This window comes from Desmodus rotundus, chromosome 4 (assembly GCF_022682495.2).
Source record: "Desmodus rotundus isolate HL8 chromosome 4, HLdesRot8A.1, whole genome shotgun sequence".
In the NCBI taxonomy this organism is placed as follows: Eukaryota; Metazoa; Chordata; class Mammalia; order Chiroptera; family Phyllostomidae; genus Desmodus; species Desmodus rotundus.
The window spans coordinates 21,059,454-21,083,268 of NC_071390.1; the positions used below are offsets into that span (position 1 = coordinate 21,059,454).

General features: G+C 37.7%; 1 protein-coding gene across 4 annotated transcripts in view; it reads left to right on the forward strand.

Annotated features, from left to right (window-relative positions):
- Positions 1-23,815, forward strand: part of ARMH3 (armadillo like helical domain containing 3) — a 177,232-nt gene that overhangs the window by 105,408 nt on the left and 48,009 nt on the right. The gene's annotated exons all lie outside the window — the stretch shown is intronic.

Consider the following 23,815-nt stretch of genomic DNA (forward strand, 5'->3'; position numbering starts at 1 on the left):
GAGGCAACCACACATTGATGTTTCTCTCCTTCTCTCTCTCTCTCTCTTTCCCTCTCTCTAAAAATAAATAAATAAAAATCTAAAAAAAAAATTGCCATTGATTTCTGGATTTTGTATCATGCCACTACTTTACTGAATTCATTTATCAGTTCTAGTAGTTTTTTGGTGGATTCTTTAGCGTTCTCTCTATGTAGTACCATGTCGTCTGCAAATAATGACAGTTTTACTTCTTCCTTTCCAATTTGAATGCCTTTTTTTCCTCTTTTCTGATTGCTGTGTCTAGTACTTCCAGTATTATATTGAATATGAGTGATGAAAGCAGACATTCCTATCTCGTTCCTGATCTTAAGGGAAATGCTATTTTTTTTTTAGTTTTTGCCCATTGAGTATTATAATGTTGGCAGTGTGTTTGTCATATATGGCCTTTATTATGTTGATGTATGTTCCCTCTATTCCCACTTTGCTGAGAACTTTTATCATTGATGGATATTATCAAATGCTTTTCTGCATCTATTGATATGATGTGTGCTTTTTATTCATTTTGTTTATGTTGTGTATCATGTTTCTTGATTTGCAGATTTTGAACCAACCTTGCATCCCTGAAATAATTCCCACTTAATCGTGGTATACGGTCTTTTTAATGTATTGCTGGATCTGGTTAGCTAATACTTTGTTGAGGATTTTGGCATCTATGTTCATCAGGGATAATGGCCTATAAATTTCTTTCTTTGTAGTGTCTTTATCTGGTTTTGGAATTAGGATAATGCTGGTTGTGTAAGATGAACTTAGGAGTCTTCCCTCCTCTTGAAATATTTGGAATAGTTTGAGAAGGATATGTGTTAATTTTTCTTTGAATGTTTGGTAAAATTCACCTTTGAAGCCATCTGGTCCAGGACTCTTGTTTGCTGGGAGTTTTTTGATTACTTCTTTAATTTCATTAGTTGTAATTGATCTATTCAGGATTTTTGTTTCTTTCTGATTCAGTTTTAGAAGTTAGTGTGTTTCTAGAAATGTATCCATTTTGCCCAGGTTGTCCAATTTGTTGGCATATAGTATTTTCCTGCAATCTCTGGTATTTCTGTGGAGTCAGTTGTTACTTCTCCTCTTTCATTTCTGATTTTATTTGTTTGGGTCCTCTCTTTTTTTTTCTTGATGAGTCTGATTAAAGATTTGTCGATTCTGTTTATCTTTTTAAAAAAAATGTGTGTTCTTTGGTTTTTTTTTTTTAAGGCTCTACTTTGTTTATTTCTGCTCTAATCTTTATTATTTCCTGCCTTCTACTCAGTTTGGGCTTTGTTGTTTTTTCAAGTTCCTTTCAGTGTGAAATTAGATTGTTTGCAATTTTTATTGTCTCTTGAGGTAGGGCTGTAATGCTATGAATTCCTCCCGTACAACTGCTTTTGCTGTGTCCCATAGATTTTGGGTTGTTATGTTCTCATTTTCATTTGTTTCAGGTATCTTTTGATTTCTCCTAGATTCATTGTTAATCCACTCATTGTGTAGTAACACATTATTTAGCCTCCATGTCTTTGTGTGTTTTCACTTTTTTCCTTGTGATTGATAACAGTTTCATAGCATTGTGGTCAGAGAGGATGCTTGATATGATTTCAATCTTCTTAAATTTATTGAGACTTGTTTTGCATCCTAATATATGGTCTGTTCTAGAAAATGGTTCATGTGTGCTTGAAAAGAATGTATATTCTACTGCTCTGAGGTGAAATGCTCTGAAGATGTCAATTAAATCCATCTGGTCTAGTGGGTCATTTAAGGCCAATATTTCCTTGTTGATTTTCTGTCTGGAAGACCTGTCCATATCTGTCAATGGATGTTAAAATCCCTTAATATGACTGTATTACTGTCAGTCTCTTCCTTTATGTCCATCAAGATTTGCTTTGCATTTTTAGGTGCTCCTTTGTTAGGTGCATAAATGTATACAAGGGTTATATTCTCTTACTGGATCGTTCTCTTTACCATTATGTAGTGTCCTTTGTTTTAAAGTCTATTTTGTCAGATGTAAGTATTGATACTCCAGATATTTTTTCCTTTCCATTTGCCTGAATATCTTTTCCCATCTCTTTGCTTTTAGCCTTTATGTACTTTTTGTACTGAAGTGGGTCTCTTGTAGAAGGCATATATATATAGGTCTTGTTTTGTTATCCATTCGACTACCCTGTGTCTTTTGGTTGGAGCATTTAAGTCATTTACTTTGAACATGATTATTGATAGGTATGTACTTATTGCCACTTTATTCTTTTATCTGTGTTCCTGTTGTCACTGTCATCGTCTTCTTCCTCTTCCTCTTTTCTTCTTCCTCCTCCTCCTCCTCCTCATCTGTATCCTTCTTGCAGGCCCTTTAACATTTCTTGTAATATTGGTTTAGTCCTAAGAAACTTCTTTAGCTTTTTCCTGCCTGGAAAGTGCTTTATTTGTTATTCAATTTTAAATGATAGCCTTACTGGGCAAAGTAGTCTTCGTTGTAGGTCCTTGCTGTTCATCACTTTGAATATTCATGCCAATCCCTTCTGGCCTGAAATGTTTCTGTTGAGAAACTGGCTGACAGTCTTATTGATGCTCTCTTGTAGGTAACTGTCTTTCTCTTGTGGCTTTTAAGATTCTCTCTTTGTCTTTAACCGTTGCTATTTTAATTACGATGTATTTTGGTGTGGACCTCTTTGGGTTCATCTTGTTTGGGACTCCCTGCTTCCTAGATGTGTGTCTTTTTCTTTCACCAGGTTAGGAAAGTATTTGGTCATTATTTCTTCAAATAGGCTCTTGATCCCTTGCATTGTTGCTTCATAACAAGCTTAGGTCCTACTAAATTTTTAAAATGTGCTTTGAAATCTGCTTAAAGTGACCTGCTATCTAGCTAACTCTTTCCCATCCTGTAATTATTTAGTTAGTAATGATGTTTTGCTTTGTGCTAATTTGTTTTGTTTTAATGCTACTTGCTTATCAAAGAAATTTTAAACAATGCAGGAAAATACAAAGAACAAAGTAAAGTAAGGCCATCTAAAATTTCAGCATTCAGCCTTGGCTCATGTGTCTCAGTTGGTTGGAGCATCATTCTGTAAAGTGGAAGGTCACAGGTTAGATTCCCATTCAGGGCACATGCCTGAGTTGTGGGTTTGGTCCCAGTATAGGTTTGGACGAGAGGCAACCAATCAGTGTTTCTCTCCCATTGTTGTTTCATCCCTCTCTCTCTCTCCCTCCCTTCCCTTCTCTAAAATCAATGGGCCTGTCCTCAGGTGGAGATAAAAAAATTTTCACCATTCAGAAATACCTACTATTACTGTTTTGAATCTCCTGAACATCTCCAGTTGATTTTTCTTTTTTAAACTCATTTAAATGAAACTCTATATCCTTATTAAATGTATCTTGTTCATTGAAACCCATCATTCTAGTTTATTAGGATATTTTTTGAGGCCTGATTATGTCATTTTATGTATTGGTTTTCCTTCGTAGCTTTGTATCGTCAGCACTTTTGATAAATATTCCTTTTTAAATTTTTGTTTTGATGCTTTGATCTAATCCTGCATCTGCTACTGATTTGGTGGATGATTTGGAAATAATCACTCCCCTTTTGGGTTTTGGCTTGCTGCTATTATATAAAATGGACTTGAAAACTGAAAAAAAAAATCCCAGAGAATCAACTGGAAAGCTCTTTGTAAAGAATAAATTTGTGACAGAAAAAATGTGGGTGGAGAATCATCAGCCAGGGCCAGACTAGAAAAATAAAATCTTTTTATAGAGAAATCAGAGACGACAACCTTCATAGAATGGTTCAAATCTTTCTCTATCCTCCTACTCTCCCAAAATCCCTGCAGAGAGGTTTACCAATTGAAATATTTTTAAAAAGAAGAAGAAGGAAAAAAGATTATAGCAAGTCTTAGTTCTTATATTGATAAATTAGAGAGAACTGACAGGTAAAGGACAGCAAAAAGGCAGTTTGGGGTGTGGGTGAGTGGGTGAGCTTTACTGAAAGACGATGCTCTTCTACTGTTTTCTCTTTTAATCAGAAGTAAGTTTGGTGGGCACAATGAAGGCTTTTCTGAGTTGGGTCCATTGGGAGAGAAAAGCGTGAAGCTCACTGCTGCCTGCTCTTTCTCCCTTCAACAAGCCTTGCCTTGTGCATCACATTTCCCCTGGGTTTTTAAGGAAGGCGTGTGATAATCTAGAACTAAAACTGAGGCAGCGTTTTAAGCAGGCAATTAATGACATGGTAAGAATTTTTAGCTCCAGTAGATTAATTGTTAAATGAATTGTGTCTGCATTTTACTGTCATTTTAATGTGATATCAGCCTAATTATAAATATGGTGTTACATAGTAGAAGATAATAATAATCAGAATTATGTACTCAGTGATCAGACTTTAGGAATTTCTAACACTGAGGAAAGATTTTCTTCTTAAAATGTCTTTTGCTGTTCTTTTTTATGTGGGTTTTGATTAATTTTACCTTGATTTTACATTTCTCCCTGGAGCCCAGCTATTGTGCATGCTTTAGCAAAGGGGGCTCTTGTTGTAAGAGGTTTAATGAGATTTTTTGTTCTGCTGGGTTTCTATGTAATTTCTTCTAAAACCAATAACATTTGAGTGGGATGTCAAACACAGGGTATGCTGATGCATTTTCACTACCCCATACACCAAAGAACATTAATTTATCTCTCATTTGACACTGTTTTCATATGATAAAAATTCTCAATCTCAAGGAAGCTCCAGAGACAGTTGGTTCTCATTGGTTTCTCCTCTTCTGCATTGATCTTGGTGACAACTCTGAAAAGGCAGCAGGAATAGCCATCTGTAGTTGGAATTCATTCTGGATAGAAGAGGGGGGAACACGGTGTTGTCTGTACCTTACCTTTCTTATGGGATAATTTACTAGATGGGATTTAGATAGGACAGATTAATCCTGGCTGGTGTGGCTCAGTGGATTGAGTGCTGAACTGTGAACCAAAGGGTCGCCAGTTTGATTCCGTCAGGGCACATGCCTGTGTTGCAGGCTAGGTCCCCATTAGGGGGTGCACGAGAGGCAACCACACATTGATGTTTCGTTCCCTCTCTTTCTCCTTTCCTTCTCCTCTCTAAAAATAAATAAATAAAATCTTTTAAAAATTAAAAAAAAATTAAATCTGCTTTAATTTGAACTAATGTCCTATTTTAAATATATGAACTATTTGATAAATTCTAAAGAGTGCTATATATTAATGTGTATTTGTAAGAAAGCTTGATCTTTAAATGAACCTGTGAACTACTCACCTCAAGAAATAGAATGTTATCAATTCACTGAACCCTTATCTTTGTTTCTTTTTAATTGTTTTTATATGTGGTAAAATGTGTGATATCTTAGGTATGTAACTGAACAACAGTGTACCTATTTAATCATCATCCAGATTAAGACAGAACATTTTCATCATCCCCAAAAGTTCCCTCATAACCCTCCTTTTCCGTGGAACTATACAGTTCTCTTTTTCTTTAATTTTATTTTTAAATTACAATTTACATCCAGTACTATTTTGTATTCATTTCAGGTGTGCAGCATAGTAGTTAGATAATCATATACTTTACAAAATGTTCTCCGCAATATCTTCAGTACCCACCTGGCACTATACATAGTTATTACGATATTATTGACTAATTCTCTATGCTGTATGTTACATCCCCGTGACTATTTTGTGACTACCACTTTGTACTTGGTACAGAACAAAACTCCAGAAAAAGAACTAAACAAAATGGAGGTAAGCAATCTATCAGATGTAGAGTTCAAAACACTGGTTATCAGGATGTTTGAGGAACTCATTGGGTACTTCAAAAGCATAAATAAGACCAAGGCAGAAATAAAGGTTACACTAAGGTAAACTAAGGGAAAATTTACAGGGATACAACAGAATGGATGAAGGCAAGAATCAAATCAATGATTTGTAACAGAAGGAAGAAAAAAATTCAATCAGAACAGCAAGAAGAAAAAAGAATCCAAAAAAACGAGGATAGGGTAAGGAGCCTCTGGGACAATGTCAAACGTACCAATATTTGAATCATAGGGGTGCCAGGAGAAGAGAAAGAGCAAGAAATTATTTATTTGAAAGTTTATTTGAAAAAATAATGAAAGTCCAGACCCTAATTTGGTGAGGGAAATGGATATACAAGTCCAGGAAGCACAGAGGGTCCCAAACAAGATGGACACATAGAGGACCACACCAGGACACATCATAATTAAAATGCCAAAGGTTAAAAATAGAGAATCTTTAAAGCAGCAAGAGAAAAGGAGACAGTTACCTACAAAGGAGTTCCCATGAGACTGTCAGCTGATTTCTCAAAAGAAACTTTGCAGGCTAGAAGGGACTGGCAAGAAGTATTGAAAGTGAGGAAAAGCAAGAACCTACAATCTAGATTACTCCATCCAGGAAAGCAATCATTTATAATGGGAGGGCTGATAAAAATGCTTCCCAGATAAGGTTCATCACCACCAAGCCATTATTAGATGAAATGTTAAAGGGACTTATTTAAGAAAGAGAAGAAGATCAAAACTATGAACATTAAAATGGCAATAAATTTACAACGTCAACAATTGAGTCTAAAACAAATTGAGCAAACAAGCAGAACAGGAACAGAACCATAGATACGGAGATCATTTGGAGGGTTGCCAGTTGGGAGGGGGAAGGGGGAGAGTGAAGGATAAGGTGTAAGGATTAAGAAATACAAATTGGTAGGTATAGAATAGGCAGGGGGATGTTAAGAACAGTATAGGAAATGGAGAAGCCAAAGAACTTATATGCATGACCCATGAAAATGAACTAAGCAGGGGGGATTGCTGGAGGGAATGGGGGGTAGTGGGTGGAGGGGGGCAAAGGGGAAAAAACTGGGAAAACTGTAATAGCATAATCAATAAAAATATTTTTAAAAATTAGCCTGTTGACTTTCTTCATACTGGTAAAGCTATTGGGGCTCAGGGATAGTGGGTCATTGTTTAAAGACGAAGAAAGGAGAGAAGGAAGGAGTAAAGGAAGTGCATTTTCTTGAGTTAAATTTCACTGAGTTGAAATGTGTCCTCTCTTGCTTCTTCTGAAGATCAAAAGCTGTTTACCTCTGTTATAGTTATGGAGGGTCCTCCCTTTGAAGTTTTGGTAATATCTGTGACCTATAATTGTCACTCCTAATGCTAAGTGTTTATTTTTCATGAATCATTTAGCAATTATCTATGGAGTTGACTAAACTGACCCAGATGTAGAACTCTCGAGGTTAAGACCTCCATGCCCATTGCCACATACCTCTGCCCCTTATCCTTTATAGCTGTTTGGTTGTTAAGGGATTGTAACTTGATTTGAAAAGCTTAATGTTCTTCTTTTTCACCAGAAATCAGTGTCCTACCAAGGCTGACAATTCATTGTCTCCTGGACAATTTTGAGTCAGGATAACAAATTAGAGTTTGGGATACATTACCGATGATAAATGTGATTTCCTTAAAGGGAAATCCATTTGTTTTGCTTAGTGTTTCTGTGATTAATTGCTTGCCAGATTAAATTGCTCCATAAAAATGCATAGTATTTTATTCGATTGCTCTTCATGGTGATTAATTAGGCCATACTGTTGCTTTGTATGTTAATTATGCTGGCATTTTTTTTCTCTTCTCTAGTTTAATTAATACAGCATTTATTTCAAAGACTGTTTTTAGAATGGGACACTGTTCTAGGAGGACAAAGCCCAGCATTGCTTTTAGGCTTGTGTTAGACAGAAACATCTCAGATTTTCTGAGTTTATTCTGTGTTGGTCCTTGTCTGTATCTGTGTATACAGCAAGTACACTACTGCAAATGAATTGAGGGCAGCTCTGTTTGGTTTTCCTGTGGTTATTAAAGGTGATATACTGAAAATTCTTGGCTCAGTTGAAAATTGATTAAGAAGATAGAGGAGAAACCACTGATACCATGTGCGCTGTAAATCAAGTATAAACTAACGGGTAGTGTGTGTGGCTGGGTTGGGAATTAGTGTTGTATTCTAGGATGCTGCAGGGTGCTGAGGAAATTTGGCATATTTAGCATTTTTATTAATGATTTAGGGCTGAAAGTAAACAGTGTTAATGAAGTTTGTAAGTGATAATGATTTGGAGATGTTTCTTATACCCAGGAGGGCAGAGAAATGATATAGATGGACCAGGAAGAGAAGCATCACAGAAATAGCATCACAGCTATTCCATTGGGAAAGTACATAACTGTTGTATAGAAGTAGCACAGATAGAACCAGACAGATATTCTAAAATGTAGATCTTCTAGCAGTCCACTCCTAGGTACTTACCCAAGTGAAGTGAAAACTTGGGTTGAACAAATGTTTACAGTAGCTTTGTCCATACATTCTATCAAAATTGGAAACAACCCAAATGACCCTCAACAGAGGAGGGAATAAACAAACCCTGGTACATCCAATCTAATGAAATACTACTCAACAATAAAAAGGAATAAACTACTGATACATACAACAACATGGATGAATTCAATTGCATTATGCAGTATGAAAGAGACCAGACTCAGGCTACGTAGTGTATGATTCCATGTATATGACATTTTGGAAATGGCAAAATTGTAGGGACAGAATTCGGATCAGCCAGGGGCTAGAGTTGGATGGAAGGGCACAGGGCAACTTTATGGGTAATGGAACTGTTCTGTATCTTGATTGTGGTGTTGATTACATGACTGTATGCATTTTTCCAAACTTGTAGACTATACACTAAAAATGGTAAATTTTCCTATATGTGAATTTTACCTTCATTTAAAAAGTAGGAAAAAATTAGGTCTTCATAGGGAAGGGCAGGAAATTAACTTTTGACCATCACTATTGTGCCATATATGTGGCCACTTTTTCAATATCAGGAGCTAGAATTGGAGGATTTGGATTTTCTTCATGTTGCTTGCAAATTCCAAGGTTTGTTTGTTTGTTGTGTTGTTTTTGAGTGGAAGCAGAAATGGGAGGGTGGGTGGTGGTGGTTTTCCTTAGATGTCAGCATTACACAAACCTGTATACAGACGAGAGGGTTATTTTAAGAAGGAAATCACAGTTAAGTAGCTGTTAGACCTTGCTGATATCCATCAGCCATAGACAACAGGATCAGTTCCCCAATTTTAGGCTTGAATTCAGTTATTTGAGGTTCTGTAGATTTAGTTTTAAAAATTTATTTCTTCTGTCTGGGCCCTCCCATTGTTGAATTGTTATAAGACACTAAAGAGTGTTAGGGATAATTGTGTCCCAGAGCTAACTTCACAGATACCTTCTATACCTTTCTGCATTTGTACTGGAACAAAAAGCTTGGTCACACTATGGGTGTCTAAAGCAGGTATGCACAATGTCAGGGACCCAGGGATAGGTGAACCACAAATGCTAAACCAATGCTGATAGCTGCTGAGCCTCTTTGCCCTTCTCCTCCGTGTCTCCAATGATCTAAGCTGTGTGTATAGTGCCTGCTTCTTATGTTCAACCAGAAGCATCTCCCTGAATGCCAAACCATTCAATATCTCTAAAAATATCTCAGTGGGGCAAATTATATCATGGTGGTATTGCACTACTTGCAGCAGTGATACTCAGTATAGCTCCATGGCTGTGGCCTAGTGTGTTAACTGCTGACTGCCCTGAGCACGTGTGTGGCCATCATTCTGACCCAGACTGGGCAGATTACGTTTAACAAGATGCAGTTTCCCCAAGTGACTTGCCAAGCAAATGTCTCTGGGTCTTTCAGTATTTTCAGCTGAACGATTTTCAGCACTGGACCTGAAGGGGCTGCTGTGGCTCCCAACCAAGACTCCATCTGTTAAAACCTCATATTGATTTGTATGCCTATTTACAAAAATCTGTCCCTTTGCCTTCTAGTATGATAAATAACACAGATATATTAAATGAAGTCTGCTATTGGAGTGATACCATTTTGTTCAGGATTGAATTAAATTAATAAGAAATGGTACTTTCTCAAATAGCCCCATCTGTATCAAGTGGTTTATAGTTTTCTTTTTCTTTTTTTTTTTTTTGATTTAAACTTTATTGTATTTGTTTTTCATTACCATTTAGTCTCCTTATACACTCCTACCCCCAGCAATCACCACATTGTTGTCCATGTCCATGAGTCCTTTTTCCTTTTTGCTCAATCCCTCTACCCCTTGATGTCCCCCCTGCCACTAGCTGTCATCTGGCTCTCCATCCATGAGTCTGTCCCCATTTTCCTTGTTAAGGTCCGTTTGTTCATTAGATTCCACATATGAGTGAAATTGTGTGATATTTGTCTTTCCCTGACTGGCTTATTTCACTTAGCATAATATTCTCCAGCTCCATCTATACTGTCACAAAGGGTAAAACTTTCTTCTTTTTTATGACCAAGTAGTATTCCATTGTGTAAATGTCACATCATTGTTTTCCCTACTTATCTACTGATGGACACTTGGGCTGCTTCCATATCTTGGCGATTGTAAATAATGCTGCGATGAACATAGGGGTCTTACGTTCTTTTGAATTAGTATTTTGGGTTCCTTTGGATATATTCCCAGAAGTGGAATAGCTGGATTGAAAGGCAGGTCCATTTTTAATTTTTTGAGTTATCTCCATACTGCTTTCCACAGTGGCTGCACCAGTCCGCATTCCCACCAACAGTGCAGAAGGGTTCCCTTTTCTCCACATCCTCACCAGGACTTGTTGTTTGTTCACTTATAGGTGACGGCCATTCTGACAGGTGTGAGATGATATCTCATTATGGTTTTAATTTGCATTTCTCTGATGACTAGTGATGTTGAGCATTTTTCAAGTCTATTGGCCATCTGTATGTTGTCTTTGGAGAAGTGTCTATTCAGGTCCTGTGCCTATTTTTTAATTGGGTTGTTTTGGGGGTTTTTTGGTGTTGATTTGTTTAAGTTCTTTATAAATTTTGAATATTAACCCCTTATCAGTTGTATTGGTGAATATATTCTCCCATTCTGTGGGTTGTCTTTTTATTTTGTTGATGGTTTCCTTTGCTGTGCAAAAACGTTTTAGTTTGATGTAGTCTCATTTGTTTATTTATTTATTTTGTTCCCCTTGTCTGGGGAGATAGATCCGATAAAATACTGCTATGAGCAATGTCCAAGATTTTGCTACCTATGGTTTCTTCTATAATTTTTATGGTTTCAGATCTAACATTTAAGTCTTTGATTCACTTTGAATTTATTCTTGTATGTGGTGTAAGAAGGTGGTCTAGTTTCATTTTTCTGCATATATCTATCTCATTTTCCCAACACCATTTATTGAATAAACTATCTTTAGCCCACTGTATATGCTTGCTTCCTCTGTTGAATATTGATTGACTGTAGAGGTGTAAGTTTATTTCTGGGCTCTCTAATCTGTTCCATTGATCTCTGTGTCTCTTTTTATGCCAGCATCATGCTGTTTTGATTACTGTGGTCTTATAGTATAGTTTGATATTAAGTAGTGCAATTCCTCCAACTTTGTTCATCTTTCTCAGGATCATTGTTGATATGTGGGGCCTTTTGTGGTTCCATATAAATTTTTGAAATATTTGTTCTAGTTCTGTGAAAACATCATTGGAATCTTGATAGGAATTGCACTGAATCTATAGCTTGCTTTGGGTAGTATGGACATTTTAATGATGTTAATTCTTCTTATCCATGAACAAGGTATGTGTTTCCACTTATTTGTATCTTCTTCAGTTTCTTACTTTAGTGTCTTATAATTTTCCAAGTACAGGTCTTTTACATCCTTGGTTAAATTTGTTCCTAGGTATTTTATTCTTTTTGTAGCAGTTGTGAATGGGATTGTTTTCTTAATTTCCCTTTCTTTTAGTTCATTAATGGCATATAAAAATGCAACTGATTTCTGGATATTAATTTTGTATTCTGCTACTTTGCTGAATTTATTGATCAGTTCTAATAGTTTCTTGGTGGATCCTTGGGGTTCTCTATGAACACTATCATGTCATCTGCAAATAATTACAGTTTTACTTCTTCCTTTCCAATTTGGATTTCTTTTATTTCTTCCTGTCTGATTGCTGAGGCCAGGACTTCCAGTCCTCTGTTGAATAAGAGAGGTGAAAGCAGACATCCCTGTCTTATTCTTGATATTAGGGGGAATGTTTGTAGTTTTTGCCCATTGAGTATGATGCTGGCAGTGAGTTTGTCACATATGGCCTTTTTATGTTTAGGTATGTTCCCTCTCTAATCCCACTTTGCCGTGATTTTTTGTCATAAATGGGTGCTGGATTTTATCAAATGCTTTTTGCATCTATTAATATGATCATGTGGTTTTTATTCTTCATTTTTTTATGTGATGAATTACATTTATTGATTTGCAAATGTTGTACCAACCTTGCATTTCTGGAATAATTCCCACTTGATCATGGTACATGATCTTTTTGATTCATTGCAGTGTTCAGTTTACTAATATTTTGTGAAGAATTTTAGCATCTGTGTTCATCAGGGATATTGGCCTATAATTTTCTTTTATTTGTTACGTCTTATCTGATTTTGGAATTAGGATAATGTTGGTCTTGTAAAATGAACTTGGGAGACTTATGTCCTCTTGAATTTTATGAAATAGTTGAGAAGGAGAGGTTTTACTTTTTGGAATATCTGGTAAAATCCACCTGTGATGTCATCTGGTCCAAGGCTTTTGTTTCTTGGGAGTTTTTCGATTACTGCTTCAGTTTCACTAGGTGTAATCTGTCTATTTAGATTCTCTGATGCTTCCTGATTTAGTTTTGAAAGATGCGTTTCTAGGAATTTATCTATTTTGTCCAGGTTGTCTGGTTTTCGTATATCGTTATTCATAATATTTTCTCATAATCCTTTATATTTCTTTGGCGTCGGTTGTTACTTCTCCTCTTTCATTTCTGATTTTATTTATTTGGGTCCTTTCTCTTTTTTTCTTGATGAGTTTTAGTTAAAGGTTTGTCAAGCATGTTTATCTTTTCAAAGAACCAACTCTTGGATTCATTGATCTTTTGTGGATTCATTGATCTTTTGTATCGTTTTTGTAGACTATTTCCTTTATTTCTATCCTTATCTTTTTAAAAAATATTTTATTTATTTATTTTTGGCAGAGGAGAAGGGAGGGAGAAAGAGAGGGAGAGAAATATCAATGTGGGGTTGCCTCTTACGCACCCCCTACTAGGGACCTGACCCTGCCTGCAACCCAGGCATGTGCCCTGACTGGGAATCAAACCGGTGACCCTTGATTCGCAGGCCAGCACTCAATCCACTCAGCTACACCAGTCAGGGCTTTGCTCTGATCTTTATTATTTCCTTCCTTCTACTCACTTTGGGCTTTGTTGTTCTTTTTAAAGTTCCTTTAAATATGAATTAGAATGTTTATTTGAGCTTTTTCTTGTTCTTTGCGATAGGCCTGTATTGCTATAAATTTCCCTTTTAGGATTACTTTCCCAGTGTCCCACAGATTTTGGATTGTTGTGTCCTCAGTTTCATTTGTTTCAAGGTACCTTTTTATTTCTTCCTTGATCTTATTGTTGACCCATTCATTGTTTAATAACATGTTATTTAGCTTCCATGTCTTTGCCTGTTTTTCAGTGTTTTTGTGATTGATTTCTAGTTTCATAGCATTGTGGTCAGAGAAGATCCTTGATAGTGATTTCAGTCTCCTTAAATTTATTGAGACTTGTTTTGTGTCCTGACATGTGGTCTATCCTAGAAAATGTTCCAGGTGCACTTGAAAAGTATGTATATTCTGCTGCTTTGGGGTGAAATGCTCTGAAGATGTCAATTAAATCGATTTGATCTAATGTGTTGTGTAAGGCTGCTGTCTCCTTGTTAATTTTCTGCCTGGAAGATTTATCAATTGAAGTCAATGGGGTGTTAAAATCCCCAAGTATGACTGCATTTCTGTAAAATTTCTATGACCTTGTAAAAAATGACAAGTTTCATTAGGGAGAGAAATTATAGGATGACACTTAAAATTTTTGACTGGATAAATAGGTGATAATGAAACACTTTGAGTTAAGGGCTAATGTCAACAATGTGTCATATCTCAATCCTGTATTTTTATTCCCTTTCCACCCAGAAGGAATTTTAAGTGAAATTTACTGACTGTATGTAGTAGACATACAGCATTTAATCCAGCTGGGAAATGCAGATCTATCTTGGCTAACTCTGAATTAGTCAATAATTACTTATGAATTTCCCGTGTACCAACCCTGCGCCCTTAGCCCTGACCTGCACTGAGAGTACAACACGGCAATACTTCTAGGGTAGAGTGCCACTGCACTTGAGACTTTGGAATGGAAGGACATCTGAAAGCCGGGGTGCATCATGTTGTACCTGAGGTAAAGTCTGACCAGGATAGCTGTGTTCCCATTATAGCTCCTTTGCAGAGCTCCAGGAGATGATCACTCATCATTTGCTTCTGGAGAATTTCTGAATTGTTCCCTCCCTCCTGCATTGTCATGGAAGTCACTCTAGGAAGGAGGAGGCTGCTTTAAGCACTCAGCCAAACAGGTCTGTTGAGGACATTTGCGCACTAGAGTCTTAGGGCCTCAACTTAGGTTAAAGCTGATGTTCTTCCTTCTGTCTGACCTTTCAAGCAAGACCTTTCTGCTAGAGCAAGAATTCCCTTTCCCACTTCCCCTTTTGGATATTCTTCCAGAGATAACGTATACATGTAGAGATATGCTTTGTTTTGGGGTTTTGTTTATCACTCATTTAGGAGATGCAGAATTCGACGTCTATTCTTGATAAATATTATCAGAATACTAGGGATATATTTTCATTGGAAATATTTGATCTCTGTTTAGATTTCATAAAACTTACAGTTGAAAAAATAGAATTAAATACCCAAGTTGTTCCAAACATACTGAAAAGTTTTCCCATAACTGAATTGAGTACCTAAAAATAATTTCCCTTTGACATTTGCATCCACATTGATAAAAGTGGTTCATCTTTTTTAGAATTCATTTTACTTCAAAATGACATCTGTCCAGTTTAAGGAAATTTAGTAACTCTTGTGTTAACACCAAAGTCAAAGGGGTATGGCATAAATTGTTAAGGCAACTCTAAGTTTATCAACATCAACAAAGCATTTTTCACATTTATCATGTTTTTGCATCTGGTTAGTACAGTCAGCTACAATGAAAATATATTGATTCACATTAGAAAAATGTTTATTATTATTATTATTATGAAAAATTTTCCATTTTAACATAAATACCTTGTCAGGTCACAAAATAATCCTTTTCTTGGAGTTTCAAATTTAACTCATTAATAAAAGATTATTTTTTTATTATTGAAATTTGTCAGGCATTCCTTTTATTTCAAGATCTTGAGTTGAATAACAGCATAGTAAATCTTTTCTAAACCTTTCTACAACTCAACCAGCGAGCATTTGCAAAGGACTCAGGATGATTTGATTCATCATCATTGTCTTCTATTTTCTCAATTGTTCCATGAACTGGCAATGTTCATAGCTTTTTTTTTTTTTATCATCACCCGAGGACATTTTTTTTCCATTGCTTTTAGAAAGAGAAGAATGGAGAGAGGGGTTCTTTTTAAAGATTTTATTTATTTTTAGAGAGAGAGAGAGCAAAACATCCATGTGCAAGAGACACCAATAGGTTACTCCTCGCATGCCCCCAACTAGGAGCCTGGCCCGAAACCAAGGCATGTGTCCTGACCTGGAATCGAACCGGTGCCCAATGTACTGAAGTCGGGACAATGTTCACAGCTCTTGCAGGCATAGACTAAATTACTTTAGCAACTGTATCTATGACACTTAGACTGCTTCAGAATATAGCACAAATATTTTTAATATGTACCATGCAGTAGAGTGAAGCAGATTTCAGTCTTGTTTTAAAATGCCAATAAACCTGGATTTGACTTAACATCGTTGGAGCACCATCCATGTGTTGGAATTTTACAGAATATCTAGTCAAATTCTTCATTGACAGATGTAGAAGATTTTATATTTATGCCACAGATTCAGGTTTTTAGGCTGCAAGTTGACAAATTTCTTTGTATATTTGGGAGTTCTTAGAGACAAAATGTACCCAAAGTATTAACTGAGCAGTATCATCTAACTCTAAAGAAAAGTACTTGTAATTTAAAACAATTAGAAACAATTGATCTTATACCATTAGAAATGTCTTATATTTTACAAGTAATTGTTTGGTGGTTTAATTGAATATCTTTCACTTTTTATAAGGTGTTTTTTAGTTTTTTCCATATAATTTTCTGACAAAATGTCCATAATTGAAGTAACATTTTTTTTTTACCATATTGCAATCTAAAATATGGTGCAGTGGTCAAAGAAACAAGCTCAGATCCTGTTAAAAATAATTAAAAATTTTTGTTGGACATTTAATTCTGATTTCAGACAGCCTATTTTGTTGATTCACTTTTTATGTTTTAATGTTAGGAAGAAACTTACTGAGTTTATATTTTCTTACATTTCTTAATAGTGTATACTTTATTATCTTGAAAAGTTTTTTGCACAACAAGCAGCTTTTTCATTTTGCCTTGTTGAAGCAAACTGCAGTTGCCGTTCATCATGAAACTAGCAACATACCTTCTTTCGGTCTTATTTTTTCTTTACTGTTTCAATGTGGTATTACCATTTGCATGTCTACTCAATTCTTCGTTGGTAGTATGCCTTTATTTTAAACTTAAAAATCTGTTCATGCTTACTTTTTTAAATTAGAAACGTAATTTTAAAATAAGCATTTTACTCTAATTACCAATTCTGATTTATGTAGGTATCACTGTAACTCAGCAGTTTCTCCCGCCGAGGGACATTTGGCATGTTTCCATCATCAGAGCTTGGGGGCTGGGCTGAGGAGTGCTACTGGCATCTAGTAGGTAAACACAGGGGATGCCGCTATCCATTCTACAGTGCTCAGAACAGCCCCTCACAACAAACTATCTAGCCCAAAATGTCAGTACCGCTGAGGTTAAGAAACCCTGCTGTAACTCATGCTGTCTGCATAAAATATTGAAGAAACACATTACAGCTGTACATAGAAAGTCACTTGAACTGCATCAGTTCTTTGAAGCCAACCAGACTGGTGATGTGCAGTCTGGAAACAGCACGCGTGCCCGACGTGCACGATAGCACAGCAGCAATATCTTACACAAAGCAGTGATTAGAGTGAAATGCAGCCTCCAAAACAAAGTTGTATTTAGTGGAATAATGTTTCACACTCCTTCAGTGTTTTAGTTTAAACTGATTAAAATAAAAAGTTAGCTCCTCAGTTGCACTAACCACATGTCAAACGCTCAGCAGTCACATGTGGGCAAGTGTGTGTAGAGCAGGTCTGGAAGATTAGCCATGGTGGGTTGACTGACATTACCATCCTCACACTGTAGGGCAGGGGACAAGGACAGCTGACTCCTTACTTGCCTCAGGGCTTGAAGTGTGCAATTTAGCCTGCTTTCTAATATCTCTACTTTCTTTCTAAAAATAGAGAGACCAACACATTGTTTTATTAGAATATAACTTGGGTTTTTTAACCCTGGGTTTTCCAAGGTCAGTCACTGCTGAAAACCAGGCCTGACTCGGGTGGTACAGTAGATTCCCAGCTGTTCCTGTATTCCACTAGGATGAAACTGCTGGGTCACAACCGTTTTCCTATTTCCTGAGCTTCTGTTCACACTTTGTTGAAATTAGGCAGAGAATGAAGAAGTATTCATCGTAACTTTTCAGTAAATATTTCCCTCTTGCTTAGAAGGCACCTTTCCATACATCTGGAAGAACGAGGAGTTCAAAGCACAGCAAAGTCCAGAATTGCTTAAGTGTATCTGAGTAGAAAATACTCAAAGTAGTGAAGTCTTATTTCCTTTGTCAAACAGGATGTCAGGTCATCTCCCCTTTGATAATAACATTTAAAGCACAGCTTGGTAGCTCTTTGAGGTCTAGTGTTATCAAGCTGTCTTCTTTTTATCCCTGTTTGTTCCATCTTAGGCTGAAGGTTTCAGTCTTGACAGGTGGAAATTCATATATAGAGTTAGTTTAAGGGGAGGGTGCTTCCCTTGTATCATGGGGCATATAACTGACTTTTTCCCCTGGAATGGAGAAATTAGTGTTAACTAATAGAAACTACTGTTCTCGTTATTTTTTCTTCATTGTTTTGAGCTGGCATATGTGATTCTTTGTTGCTCCCCAGGTTAACAAGCGTCACAGGTTTTTACTACCAGCATGGTCTTGCCTCTTGAACTACATCCCCTACCTAGAGGTCCCACGAGTACTTCAAACTTGGCATTCCAAAGAATGTGCCTATTGCCCTTACCCCACAATTTAAAAACCTTCTCCTCCTATGTTTAGTATCTCAATTAATGCTATCATCATCTGATCAGTTGTATAAAGTAAAAGTAAAAATCTCAGAGTTGCTTTAGAGTCTTCTCTTTCCTTTACCCACTCAGTAGGTTCTTTCAGCGTTAACTCGTGAATATTTCTCTAGTAAATAATTCTCCTTTGGTACAACCATCATTTTAATTCAAGGCCTCATTAAAGTCTCACCTACAAGAGCCTCCCAGCTGCTCGCTTCCTCCAGTCTTTCCCTTATAGTCACCTCTATTCGGTTTATTCAATTACTGGAGTTGAATTTGAGAAGCACAGGTCTTTATACTGCTGGTGAGAGTGTATGTTGGTACCATCATTTTGCGAGCTGTTTTGCAATATCTAGTAAAGTCCAAGTTGCCCAAACCTTATGACACAGTAATTTAATTCCTAGGTATATTTCCTTGAGACACATTCCCAAGTGAACACAAGGATATATAAATAAGAACATGTATTCATTATTGTCTTCAATACCAAGAAAGTGGGAAACCACCCACAGTCAACAGAATGAACTGTGGTATAATTTTATTTTTATACAATGGAATATTATACAACACTGAAGCTGGATTACACAAATCAATAAAAATCTCACAAATATAATATTGAATAAAAAGTAAGTTGTAGAATGTAAGATAATACGCACAAAAAGTTTAAAAACATAAAACCAGTAATATGTTATTTAGTATTCTTTTTAGAATAAAGCTGTATACAGGAATGATAAATACCAAAATCAAGAGCGTATCTGCCTCTGGGAAGAGAGAGACATATACAATCAAGAAGTACGTGGAGGGTTTGAAAGGCAATTGTAATGCTTTCTTAAGTTAGATATTGGGTATACAAACATTCAGTATATTCTTTTCTGCATCTTTTTCTAGTCTGAAATATATTTCATTCAAAAAAATCACCAGATTTTAAATCTTGTGTGATTCCCCATCATTGATAGGGATAGAATAATGTCCAAACTTATTTTTTTTCTACTTTATTTGCTTTCGTATATTTTACTGGAATCCTTTTGATAAAACCAAATATTTGTTTAAGACAAAATAAAGTGAAAGCTAACTGATTATTTCAGCTTCCCCAAATATCTCGGCATTTTTTTTCTCCAGTAAGTTGCCAGCTGCTCACACTGGCTAATGGGGGAAAGATGTAAGTTCTTAGGATCTGGCCACCGCCAGATAAAGGGCATCTTTTGTGTCAGCAGAATCCATAGTAGCCAAATAGAAGGACCGTGCTCTTCCTGTCACAGCCTGAAGTGGCAGGAGCCATTACTGAGGCATTCCAGCCATCGTAACAACACTTGTCCAGCAGGACTAACCTCAGGCTCCCAGTCCAATGTTAGTGGTAAATCTCGGTGAAGGGGCTGCCCCTGGCTAGGCTTCCAGAGCTCATGCTAGAAAGACGAAAACAGGACAACCAGTGAGAAAGACAAGCAGAGTTACAGTCCACCCATTGGCCCTTCTCAGAGACCCAAATATGCAGTTCCCCAAATGAGTATCCAAACTTCACATGACACCTTAACCTCAGCCTACCTTTGTATGTAGCTTTATTTACTATCACTCTCCCATCTGCCCTAAGATCTGGCTAAACTAGAGTTGGCCACAGAGTCTCAAATAACCTCTGCACATACTTTTACCCAGAATGTCTTCTTGTTCCTCTTTTTACCTAGCAAAATCTGGTTTTGCTTCAAAATCTAGCTCAGATGTCACCTTCCTTGAAAGCTTTCTGGATTCTTTGAAGCAGAACGATCCCTACCTATATTACCACAGGACTTAATACATTTCTCTCTCAAAGCACTTGTCACATGGTGGTGTGCTCATTTATTTGTCTGTCCATCACTAGATGATGAGCTCCTAAGGACAGAGACCCTGTTGTTGTTGCTGGTGGTGGTGTTTTTTACTTCTGTAATGTCTGCCCCTAGCGCAGTGCAGTATGATACGGTGAAAGATCGAGCGGATGGCTGGAATGAATGGTTTCATCTTCCAAGGCCTTAACTTAAATTGCCACTGTCGTCTTCCGGAGTCATTAACTGATCTGAGGGCCTAAGCTCGGGAAGTGGATATTGTAGGGCTCCCCTTCTGATTGTGCTCCCTAATGTGTCTGTGGAGCCCCATTATAAAAGGTTATTTCAGATCTTAATAGACAACAGGAAATACAGTCTTGGCAGCTCCTGAATTAATTTAGTATAGCCAGGAAGTGTGCTTTGGAATTATCAAAAGAGTCCCCTTACTCAGTGATGAGCTGAATTGTTTATCCTGACACAATAGAATTTACCGACTTCCAACTCCTTCCAGGGTGACTTCTGATTTCCAAAGGTTTTCCTGATCTGAAAGGGGGGGGCTTTGAGGCCACTAAAGCCACTTTGAAGAGAATCATTGATAACATTATGCATTGTTTTTCCTCCTTTTTAAAGTAACAAGTCAAGATAATTAATGCTATTTTTATCTTACAGGTCTACTGTATTTTAAAGATGATTTTATAAGGATGCCTTAAAAAATGCCTGGCATTGGCTGAGTGATGGGTTGCTGTCATTTATGTAAGCCAGAGGCCCTGCTGAAGCAGTGTCTGTTCTGATACTGTTTCACGTGCCATTGTTTAGGTGTTCATACGCCTTACTGCTTTTGGCAGTAAGGTGTTTTTCCAGGCTGTTTATGAGGTTAAAGGTTCTCTCGTGTATTTCCTATTGAGGGCCTTCCCAAATGTACATTATTGTCTTATAAGCCAAAAGAGAACCAAGGAAACTGTTATAATTAACAGGCAGCTGCACAGCAGAGCCATTTATTCTCTTCAATGTGGTTTGGTGGAGATCAGAGACTGAGGCTTCAGTATGGCTTTATGTGAAGCAGCTGCATCACCAGCTGGAGCCTGACACACTGCAGAGGGCGGGCACAGCACAGCTGAGATCCATTCACTCCCATCTGAGACTGAGAGACCTACCTTCAGCTTAGATAGCTGCCTTATGTTTGCATTTAGTTTTAGGTGAGAGGCGGAACAGAACCTGCCATAACCCTTCTCCATGAGCATCTTTGCATTAGTGCTGAGCAAACAGGACCCCAGCAGGCTTTGGCTTTCACAGAGGTACCCTGCCACTCCTTAGCTGGAAACGCTTTAAAACGAGACCCTGGGAAAGGAAACTTTAACTTTTCTCTTTGGTTTACTGGAAAAATTTGGCTGGCTGGTTTTTGAATGGATGAACCTAATTTAACTAGTAAGGTTTCTGTAGTCTGATTTAGTAAAAATTGGTTATTAGTCTCCCTCCCTATAAGAAAGTGTGTGAGAGTATACTCACCTTTCTTGGCCTAATTAAATTAACTCATATTTCAAGACTTTACTCAAGCACCATCTCCTTTAGGATGCCTTTCCTCAGCGCTCAGCTTGGGCGAAGTACTGCCCCACCCGCTTTGTGCTTCCTTGAGACCGTTTGTTCTTTGCCTGTCCAGCCCTCGCTGCATCAGAATGAAATCTGTCTGTAGTACGTGTCTTTTCCACTAATCTACATATTCCTTGCTATTTCGGATCAAATTTCATTTGCCTCCCTCATTTCCTAGCATAGTACCTGCACATAGTAGGTATTCAGATGTTTGTCAAACATACTGAACTGTCTGTCGAGAGTCAGTGGCTGTACTAGCAAACCCTTAGCTTCAGAAACCACAGAACTTCCTTCTGGGTACAGGGCGTTCCTTCACTACATGAGAAAGCAGTCAGTGTGCAGAGCAAGGGAGGAGAAGAAAATACACAAATTCTCTCTTTCTAAAATGGTGCATATAGGATAAAGTTCCGTAATCACTTTCAGACTAAATTTCTCCTTTCAGTGGTGTCACCTTTTCAGGAAGGGAAAAACTTACCACTATTTCTGGTATACTGGAGAGAAAGCAGCTAATAACTTCTTCATGAACATAAAACAGTTATACCCAGGCCTCCCGTGGAGACCCCCTGTGGGAGCCAGCCACCTCACCCCCATGCAGGCTTTTCGTTTTTCACTCCAGCATTTCACAGACTCTCCCCCGAAGACTTCCATCTTGTTGCACTGTTGTGATGAATGTTTGGAGCTGGCCCTCACCCCCTGCTTTACCAGCTATTACTGGAGGTGCTGTCAAAGAATCGCCCCAAATTTATCCTCCCATTAAGTCCTCTCCTGGGCAGCACTGCTTGGTTCCGAATAGTAGTCACCTAGTTTCCCCTCCTTTTTCCACCTCCCACTGCCTTTGAAAGTAAGGAAACTGCAGGCCCTGTTGCACACAAAACGCTGTGGTCGAAAGCACGGTTGCAAATTACTTTCCGCCAGGCCTAGAGCGAAGCTCAAGTGTGTGAGTGCTGCACGTGCACGTGCTGTGACACCTCCCTCGATTTCAGTCACGAGCCGATTCCGTGTCCTTTCTGTAATGGGCTGACTGTGTCTGTCTCCCAGCAAAGTCTTTAGGATCTCCTCTCCGGGAGTTAGAGATTTATTGCTTTCTGAACGCAAGGGCCTTACCTACCTACCTGTCTGCCCTTATCTATTACTCTGAGTGATAGACACATGGCCTTTGATGAGCTTTTAAAATGTCACATGATTTTGAATTTGTCTCCACAGGCATTCCTACAGTGTTCCTCTTTGAGGATCCTGACTTAGTAGGTTGCTGTTTCCTCAGTTTGGGGCTTTCATTTTGTCTCTCATGACTATTTTCAAAAAGAAATAGAGCCCAAAGTTGTGCCAGGTGCCATCTGTAAATCGTAGGATAATTGATAAATACCCATTTCACTTGGAAACAGTGCCTTTTGTCCAATTATAGATACTGATTAGGTTGTTGAGAAAATCTGACCTTTTAGCTTTGGAGCTAACTCATTAATAAGCTGATATATTGAGGCTGCTATTAACATTGGAAAAGCAACATGCCTCAGTAGTATTCCCCACCCCTCCTGTGCAGAAAGTACATTGCAATGAAGTTTTAAGTTTTTCCCTAATCAGTGAGAGAGGTAACTGTCAATTTCACCTAAGCGGAATGGTTGGATACTTTGAGCAGCTTATTTATTCTTCATTTACTTCTTGGTGTACTAACCTATCCCGTTTTCCTTATCTTACTAATTGAACTGCTACCCAGTTTCCCTGCTTTCTACCATACCTCTACCTCTCTACCTCTCTACCTCTGAAGGATCCTTTCTCCAGCCAACTACATCTCTTCCCCCTACTATTTACACCCAGGCTTCTTATAGGAAACCACTGGTGCTAGGGCCTCTCTGAAGGCAACATAAGTCACTGCCAGAGCAGGTGAAAGCAGCCTGCTTTTTTAGAGCTGACAGGAAGGGCGAAGGTCTGCGTCACAGTGGGTGAGCAGGCAGGCAGGGCTGAGTAACGCCGCCTCTCTCAGTGGTTAGACCTGCAGGCTCAGAGCTGACAGTGCACTGTAATAAGATTCATCTCTGTTCACTTAACTGATGTGGGCTTTATGGTAAATGTTTGCTTGCTTAATTACTTTGGCAGACTCGCTGATTGCTTTTCCTGAGGAGTTCCAAAAGGTACCCCTGGGATGGAGCATAAACCTCT